This window comes from Protopterus annectens, chromosome 4.part0, assembly GCF_019279795.1.
Source record: "Protopterus annectens isolate FY-2018-M chromosome 4.part0, PAN1.0, whole genome shotgun sequence".
NCBI classification, from domain to species: domain Eukaryota; kingdom Metazoa; phylum Chordata; order Ceratodontiformes; family Protopteridae; genus Protopterus; species Protopterus annectens.
In genome coordinates this window covers 888,091,154-888,101,153 of record NC_056733.1, presented here as the reverse complement: position 1 = coordinate 888,101,153, position 10,000 = coordinate 888,091,154, and the positions used below count along the sequence as shown (strand labels likewise).

General features: G+C 42.7%; 1 protein-coding gene across 1 annotated transcript in view; it reads left to right on the top strand.

Moving 5' to 3' along the window:
* Nucleotides 1–10,000, top strand: part of CRKL (CRK like proto-oncogene, adaptor protein) — a gene marked incomplete in the record, with an annotated part of 129,533 nt that overhangs the window by 118,468 nt on the left and 1,065 nt on the right.

Genomic DNA, 10,000 nt, shown 5'->3' with positions numbered 1-10,000 from the left:
AGTTTTTCGCATGACTCGTGTTCTGTATATTCAGAATAATAAGCTTTAGTTACATTGGCAGACAATACATTTGATATCATTCGGATGCAAGGAATGCAGCAACAACTCAACAGTAGGAATATAATGGCACCAACACATATAGCAATTAAGACATTCATAAATACTGTTCCCCAATTTCCAAACCAATTTTGGAAAAAGTCAGTTAATGGATTCTGTCCTGGTTTTGTAAGTTCAGAAACTTGTTGTAGGATCTCCAGATGGCTGTTAATGTCATATTCGTTGTCTGTAATGAACGGACAACACTCGCAAGTACCTCCTTTCGCCGCTAGGGTGAAATCGAGCGCCATACGATTCTGCAGTGCTACAGTCCTTATTGCAGTTAACTCCTCCGTCACCAATTCTAGCACAGAAAAAGTTGCATTGCTCAGTTTCTAACAGTTTTGACAGTTTTCTGAGCTCCCAAATGGATTTTACTGTCCCATACGCTGGAAGAATACCAGCCCAGGAAATAACATCATCGCCCAAGTCCATGTGTGATAGCCCCTTGCTGCTACTATGGGCCAAATCGTGGTGATAGTTCCAGGATGCATCAATGTTACCTACGGGATTAACAGGTTAATTAACAGCACGTACATTTCGTATTTTACCTTGGGGAAGAAAAAATGTATGTCTTATAGCTGGTGCTAAATAACCCAAAAAGCAACTGCCTGACCAATTCCTTGGTAACCATTTGTATGCTTTTCTACCACAGATAAAATAATTATTTACTTAAGTGTAATATTGACTGGAACAGAGTGATTTCCTTTGTCTTGCAGCCCTTTAAACAAAAGGTCGTACACAGATAACATTTTTTTCAAAGAAACTTGTGCCATTAATAAGCCCTGTACTATTAACAAGCACTCTTGTAGGCTTGAAACTCGTTGCACAGTGCCCATCTATTGTACAGTTATGAAGTATGGTTACATTACACTGACTCCATCCAACCGTACAGTTCCATTCTGGCGACCCATGAGGGGTAATGCTATTTTGTCCTTTAAGGCTACATTTGAAGTTTCAAATAGTAAATTAGTCCATGTATCACTTGCCCCCAAAGGGACTGTACCTAACATTAGACCACCATGTACAGTAGGGATAGCCGTGCATATCCAACAATTTGAAACATTAAAAGATAGAGCATATGCATCATCTCTCTTTACTTGGCTAGTCTTGTTTGAAAAATAAAAACGTCCAAAACAGAAAAGTGACAATCACACTTATTAACAACAAAATTAGTTTGGAATGCTTTTGTGGGAAAGGCTACTCCCTTCCGGTATTTCTCTGCATTGCTACAATAGTCAGATATTCATACAAAACAAGATTGCTACTAATCGGTGTTCCTCAGGGGAACTCAAGTTTTTGTCCATTTCAAACTGTTTTACCAGTTTACAGTGTGTCAGATGGATCCCCGATGTTCTTTTTTTTTATTCGTACTGCTGTAGGTGTTGCTATCAAAACCTGGTATGGACCTTCCCACTTGGGGGAGACCCACGTCTTCCTCTTGACAATTTTAATCCAAACCCAGTTCCTGGGTTTCGCTTCCAGGATCCTGTTGTTGTTCTGATCTGAAAAGCAATCCTTCATTAGAGAAGTGTTAGTTCTGGTCAGCAACAATTTCCTCATGTAATCTGCTATCTCTTCACCCCCCCCACGCGTTCCGCAGGCAAAAATTTTTGCCACTGCGGGACGTAATAAGGTCTCCCGTATAATAGTTCAAATGGTGTGACCCCTTTTGAGGTGGGAGTGGTATGCATGGACAGGAGTGCCAGAGGTAAGCAGTTTATCCAAGACTGATGTGTCTCGGCCATGAGTTTACGTAACTTGCCTTTGAGAGTGCCATTATGGCGTTCAACCAACCCTGCTGACTGTGGGTGGTAGGCACAATGGTGTTTTAACTCTATCTGAAAAACGGCGGCCAGCTTTTAAGTAACTTGGTTTACGAAATGTGCCATGATCAGAATAGATGCGTGTAGGTAGCCCAAAATGAGGGATAATGTTATTTGTAAGGGCCTTGGCTACCGACAGTGCATCTGGGTGTGCTACCGGAAAAGCTTCAACCCATTTTGTAAAAGCGTCAATAATGACTAACACAAATCGCTTCTGTTGAACAGGAGTTAGTTCAATAAAATTCATGCAGATTGTGTGAAATGGATACGGAGGCAGCGGAAAAGCTGCTGGGGTGATCTGCACCCCACCACCATGGTATCGCGCACAAAGCAGGCACGATAAACAAAATCGTTTAGCGTATGCTATAAAGCCCTTGGTCCAGAAAATTTGCTGGATCATTTGAACCATAGCAGCAGGGCCCAGATGAGATGGGCCATGCGTCACTAATGAGGCATACCTAAAAGGTTTGTTGGCACGACATACTTATCATTTGGACCTACAAAAGCTCCCTGCTTTTGAATAGCCCCATATTTAATCCATCGCTGTTTTTCCTGAACTGTACTAAGTTCCTGCATTACCTGTAAAGTTTGTAAATCAAATTTATCTGTAGGGTGAAGTTCCTTCTGTGTGGTCTTGAGTGCAAAGTAGAGGTTAAGGCTACACTTTTGCAGCTTTTTTAGTCAGTGCATTTCTAAGTAGTACTGGATCCTTGGCATTCATGTGCGCTGTGCACTTGCAGATGGCCAGCCCCTGTGGCAGTTGGACAGCTTGTAAGAGGCTAAGGATTAAATCCTTGTGGGTTATTTCCTTTCCTGAGGCCATAACCATTCCCCTATTTTTCCATTGCTGTGCAAAGACATGGACCGTGGAAAAAGCATACTGACTATCTGTGTAGATAGTAACTGCCTTATCCTTGGAAATGGTGCATGCTCTGGACAAAGCAATCAATTCGGCCGCTTGCGCGGACAGGTTCCTGGGGAGGGGTCTTGTCTCTAGTACCGTAGTCTCAGTTGTGACTGCATAACCCAGTTGTGTAATGCCTGCCTCATGTTTACATGCTGACCCATCTACAAACAGGGTCCAATCTGAATTTGCTAAAGGTTGGTCCTTAAGGTCTGGTCTTGGTAGGACATTAGAGTGTATTAAATCTAAACACACATGAGGGGCACCATCGTCAGCTGTAGGTAACAGCGTGGCAGGATTAAGAATGGTGCATCGCTCAATGGTCATGTGTGGTTGTGATAGTAATGTTGTCATGCAGGATAAGTGTCTGCTAGGAGAGAGAAAGGTAACTTTATCCTGTAGTAGTATTACCGCGACAGAGTGCGGTTACTCGTAAGGTAAGATCATGAAGCAAAACTAGGGTTGCAGACGCTTGCACAGCCTGCGCGGCTGCGACTACCGCTTGTACACAGTGTGGCAAAGATCGTGCCACTGTATCCAATTTACTGGAATAAAAAGCTAATGGTCTCAACTTATCCCCATAAGTTTGCAACAGAACTGATGTCATAAAGCCCTGCTTACAATCTACTGTCTGAACAAAGGGTTTTGTATAGTCAGGGAAGCTAAGTGTTGCAGATCCTGCTATCAACTGTTTTACCCTAGTAAATGCCTGTATTGCCTTATCCGTCCATTGCAGCGCGTCATGTGCTGCCATGGGAAGTGCGAAAATAAGTTCTGAAAGTGGACTTAATTCCTCTGCATAGTTGGGAATCCAACTACGACAAAAATTTGTTATTCCTAAAAATGACATCATTTCTTTTTTTTTTTGTGCTGGGCATTGGTGCCTGTAAAATAGCTTCTTTTCTACAGTTATCTAGTTGTCTACCAGCAATTGAAATGGTATAGCCTAGATACCGTACTTCAGTTTTACAAAATTGTAATTTAGATTTATTTACCTTATGTCCTTCTTTCGCCAAAAAATGCAATAACCAAATAGTTTCGGACTCAGACAGCCTCCGTGGGTGCAGCCAGTAAGATGTCGTCCACGTACAATAGTAGATGACAGCCATGCTCTGGTTGAAACTGTGCCAGGTTTGTCGACATTTCTTGCGAAAAGATTGTAGGGCTTACACAATATCCCTGCGGCAGTCGTGTGTATGTGTACCGCTTGCTCATAAACGTAAAGGCGAACCAAAACCTACTATCTTCCTGTAGGGGAATAGAAAAGAATGCATTACTAATCAATAACAGAAAAATACTTATCCGTGGGAAGGATATCATTTAACAAAACAGATGGATCTGGGACCATAGGAGCCCTTGGCACTACAGCAGCATTTACAGCCTGCAGATCCTGTACCATTCTCAATGTCCCGTCCGGTTTCCTTACTGGGAACAAAGGTGTGTTACACGGTGAATCTGTACATGGAATTAAAACCCCAGCTCTCAGTAGAGCCGTGATCACTGGAAAAATGCCTTCTGCCTTTTTACTTAATGGATACTGACGCTTATGAGGTCTAAAATCGGATTTTGGAGTTATTTTAACCTGTCCTGCTGTTTTCATTAGCCCAATGTCGTGCTGTCCTAGGGACCATAAGGATTTTGGTACTGACTGTAATTTCAATTCTTCTTGTGGGGTCAAAGCATAGTCAGGACGGCATGCCTCCTGTAAAACTACGGAGGACACCTTTTCTTGATTTTTCTGCTTCTTATTCCTGATACTGGGGTGGACCGACCATTTCTTTAGGGACTTCTGGATACAAGGGTGGAGCTGTCTGTTTACGACAGACAACAGATGTCTCGTCATCTTTTTTATGGACAAAAAATGCACCATTTGCACTCGAGCCACCACTTTCCTTATTTGAAAATTGTTCTCTATGCCTCTTATTAGCTTCTTTTAATCATTTCTGTGCTTGAGGGAATCCCACCTTTACTTGATTTTTAACTTTGCCTCCTGCGTCCCTACGCAGATGTCTCACCAAATTTTGACATTCTGATCTATTTAAGTTACCACTAAATCCATAATTTGTCTTTCATTTTTTATGTATTTTTAAGTTTGTTTTTTTTTTCTCTTGGATGTAATTTAAACATATATTCCTCATCTTCAGTCCTTTTATTTAAGCAGCCCTTACTAGCACAACTGCTTCCTATTCCCATTTTTCTTATTTAAAAGAAAAACTGTTTCCTTTTCCTGAGATCTCTACCGGTCTTTTGTAAAATTTAAACAAAAGAAATTCCTTTATGACCAGTCCCTTTGTTCTTTTTAAAAAGAGAACAATACAAAAAGAAAGAAAAAAAAAATGTTACGCTTACCTTTCTGCGGTTCTTTCGCCCCGTTCGTCACCGTCTCACGGATCGAATCTGAGTGACTGGCCTCTACTTACGACTTTTGTCGGAGGTCTTTCCGTTCAAGGGAGCCCGAGATTCGTTCTCCCTTTCCTGTACAGGTTTTTCAGTCCCTCTTATGCAATTCGTACCGTGAAGAGGTGGCCCCACGGTCTTGGGCGCCAGAAATGTCAAAAGATTTTAATACTCAGCATATACTGGAAGAATCAACACAGATAAAAATAAGCAAAAAGGTTTATTTTACATGCATGGAGACATGTTACAAAGTACATGGTATGTCAGCAGTCTAAATTCTGCACACTTCACATGGGTTTTTATGCCCTTCCCTGCACGTACACAGTGGCTGGTTACTAGACAAAAGGCTATAATTCACATCCTGGGGCCTTAGATGGTCAGAGGTCAGGCACAAGATAAGCTTGTGCCTGGATCAAGGTATCATCTGTGCATTCCTCTTTGGTCAGCAAATTCTTTACAAGAAAAACAACTTATTTTAGCTTATTTCTTTGCACGCAATGTAGTTTCACATTTTAACCCTTACTATACATGTTGCAAAGATGTTGAACACAAAGATCCTTACTACAGGAACCCTACCTGCACATACCAATCGGGGAATCTTGCAGAAGATACCTACGCTTCAAAGCAGGCTACATGCACCATCCGTTCTCTGCACTGCCCTTTGGCTTATCTACTGCACCCAGGGTATTCACAAAGTGCCTAGCTCCACTCATTGCATTTTGCAGGCAAAGAAATATTCAAATATACCCATACCTGGACGATTGTCTAATTCAGCATTTGTACAAAAGGTGCTAACTTGTCTGGGGTACACCATAAACGAAAAGAAATCAGATCTGGTACGGTCAGCAAATTGTATTCCTGGGAGCAGGCTTGAACACCACTTCCCAGATGGCTTTCCTCACTCAGAGAATCAAATTCATTTGACAACTTACTTCAAACTAATGGCCACAAAAACAAAAACCCTGCTATCTGCAAGGCAAATATGGCAAGCCTTAGTTCATAGCCTCCTGCATTCTACTAATTCCATATGCAAAACTGCATATGAGGAAACTACGATGGTATCTAAAAAGCCTATAGTGTCAACATTCTCAGGATCTAGAAGCAATGATTCCTATCATTCCTTCTCTACAGTTAAGAGTTCCTTTGGTGGGCAGATGCCTGCCACCAAAACCAAGGTCTACCATTCACTCTACCCCGTGCCACCTAAACCTTAACAGACTCATCAGACTATGCATGGGGGGGGGCTCACCTGGCAGGGAAGTGCATTCAGGGCAAATGGAACCCAAGTCAAATGCACTTGCATATCAATCGAAAAGAAATGCTAGCTGTACAGAATGCTCTGACAACCTTCAAGGACCACATTCTTCCAGAGCAATTAATGGTAGACTGACAACACCACTGTTGTGGTACATAAACAAGCAGTGGGGTACCCATTCATACCCCCTCTGCAGACTAGCCATGGCTCTGTAGAACACAGCCTTGAGCTACCAAGTACATCTACAGGCTCAATTCCTGCCAGGAAAACTGAATACATTGGTAGAAGAGCTAAGCAGAAATCTAATGGACGAGTGGAAACTGGAACCAAACACTTGCAACATGTTGATAAACAAATGGGGAGCCCAGATACCTGTTTGCCTACCCCCAGAACTGCCAGTTGAACAAATTCTGCACAAGGACTCCCCACAAACAAGCTTGGAAAGTGGATGCTCTGTCCTTCAGCTGGAAAAATCTATCAGTTTATGCCTTTCCTTCTCTGCCTCTGCGCTCCAAAGTACTACTAAAGATTAAACGGGACAAACCAAGGACTATACTGATTGGCCACGCCAGCACTGGTGTACCCCCTCTTGCGCAGGCGTGTCACTGCTTGCTCCATGGCACCTCCCTCAGACCCCTACCCTGCTGCCACAGCAGGAGAGCCAGATTCTGCACCCTCTGCTTCAAACCCTGAGACTGGCAGCCTGGCTAATTACCTAATCTCTGTTTCCATCCCTCAGTAAACAAGTATGTGGATGTCATTTTGGAGGCAAGAAGGCCTAGTACTAGAAAATCTTATGCAGAAAAATGCAAAAGATTCTGTGCCTGGAACCATACTCAAGGGATGGACACAGCTGCACCCAACTTACCTCAGATTCTTCAATATTTAACTGAGCTGCATCACAAGGGCCTTTCCTTTTCCTCCATCAAAGTTCATGCCTCAGCCATTTCAGCTTATTACAGCACAGAGCCACCCGTCTTCTCTCATCCACTGCTCAAGCAGTTCCTCAGAGGGGCCAAAAACTTAAGACCACCCAGGAGAGTTCTAACTCCAGCCTGGGACCTTAACTTTGTATTGGAAAAACTCAACTCTTCCTCCTTTTGAGCCAGCTGCAAGTGCAGAGTTAAAATTCCTTTCTTGGAAAACTGCCTGCATTTTAGCAATCACTTTAAGAAGGGTATCGGAATTATAGGCCCTTATGGTAGTGGAGCCTTTCATCATCTTTCATGCGGGCAGGGTGTCCCTCAGGACCAACCCCCTCCTTCATGCCCAAGGTAGTATCCAGTGTGGCTCATCAGTCCATTCATTTGCCAACCTTTTCTAATTCACAGAATAAAAGGGAATGGGTACTGCACTCCTTATACGTGCACAGACAGCTTTAGATTTTACTTGGACAGGACTAAACCTCAAAGGAAATTTGAGCAACTGCTGGTGGGTGGCATATGCTGCAGGGATAGAGGGGAAGGTTATTTCAAAGCAAACCATTTCTAAGTGGATAGGCCACTGCATTAATTTCTGCTATAAGCACCATGGAAAACCTATCCCACAGGGGATTAGACCCCATTCAACCAGGGCTGCATCTACCTCTACAGCCTTCCTCAGAGGTTTCCCTACCAGGGACATCCTAGAAGCTGCTACCTGGAGTTCTGTACATACTTTCACCAAGCATTACCATTTGCCAGTTTTCTCTAAATCCGGAGCTGGCTTTGCCACTGCAGTCTTGCAGGGCCTTATAGCTGGTCCTAATGCTGTCTAAAGTTGTCCTCCTATCCTTAGCTTTGGGTAATCTACCCAAATGTGATGACTGCAACAGTGAAACATAAACATAGTACAGTTGTGTACACTTGCCATAAATGTAGATGTTCGAGTGTATTCACTGTTGCAGTCTTGGTTACCCTCCCTCCAGCCCCCTGACTTCTTTTGGCTATACCTCCTTTTTTTTCCCCTTTACCATGCTTAAAAGCTTTCTGGTGTATTTGCTTTTTTGTTGTGTGTGTCTGTGTGTGTCTGTGTGTGTCTGTGTGTGTCTGTGTGTGTCTGTGTGTGTCTGTGTGTGTCTGTGTGTGTCTGTGTGTGTCTGTGTGTGTCTGTGTGTGTCTGTGTGTGTCTGTGTGTGTCTGTGTCTGTGTCTGTGTCTGTGTCTGTGTCTGTGTCTGTGTCTGTGTGTGTCTGTGTGTGTCTGTGTGTCTGTGTGTGTCTGTGTGTGTCTGTGTGTGTGTCTGTGTGTGTCTGTGTGTGTGTGTGTCTGTGTCTGTGTGTGTCTGTGTCTGTGTGTGTCTGTGTCTGTGTGTGTGTGTGTCTGTGTGTGTGTGTGTGTGTGTCTGTCTGTGTCTGTGTGTCTGTGTATAATATTTAAAGTGGACCTGTGTGTTGAGACAGCCATATAAGACTATCTGCAAATATATAGAGCGGAGTATATTTTTCTGTATTATAGACCTAAATTGTTGCTTGGATATCTGTTGTCTTAGTGTTCTGCAAATATACAGAGATTAGTATATATTTTTTGGTTTTATAATTTGCACTCTGATTCCTCACATCTCTGTTGAAACTTTTCCCCAACCCCCTCCTTGTTGGTTGTAGTTTAAATTTGGTGGCTTTTGCAGTGCCCGCCCACTATAGATTTGATCTAGGACACTTCCCCCAGTCCCATCTCTTTACAGCATTCTACCTAATAAACCCTTTCTGCACTTGATTTTAGTCCTTTTTAATTTAATTACATTTTTTTCAAACTGTGTGTGGACTAATATTGCTACATACTCAAGTGTGCCAGCTTGCACTGCATGTGAATTGTGTTTACTACTGTTTTTGCTACTTTCCTGAAAAAAAAAATGTAAGCCTGTTTCCTACCTTTTCCTGTAATTAGTGTTTCAGATACAGATTTGCTGTATCCAGGACTATTTGTAAGCTTCTGGGCCCCAAGCCTTTCTGTGTTAGAGAGAAGCCTTCTAGCTTATCAGTGGGAGTGGTAAGCACTAGGTAACCTGTCTACCACATAAGGAGTGGTTCTGGCCCAGGATTTGTAGTTATTGGCCATTTGGGCAGTCTTCCATCTTTCAACTTGCTGATTTGAAGGCCTGCATTTGCACTTCCATCTTTCAACTTGCTGATTTGAAGGCCTGCATTTGCACTTTTCTGTCCTGTAACTCCTGGGCCCATCACTCTTTTTTTTTTTTTTTTTTTTTTATCTGCTTTTACTGTATTTGTGTTTCTTCCTACTTTATTTTGCTTTTGCATCATCTTAAAGTACTCAATTGTATTTATTACTGCTTGGTGCAATTCATTCTAAGCTTTTTAGTTTAAGCACTTGGGCTTCAGACCAGTTGTTTTACATTAGGAAGGTTTGTGCACTGATGGCAGGACAGGTAGCTTACATCCTAAGTTGGGAACTGCTGATTGAGGCTCAGTGTCTGTTATTCTAAAAGTGTATTAATTCTGGTTTAAGCACATGGGCTTCAGGCCAGTTATTTTACATTAAAAGGGTTCGTGGTCTGCACTCTTGTGGGAGGAGAGGCTGGACTCTGC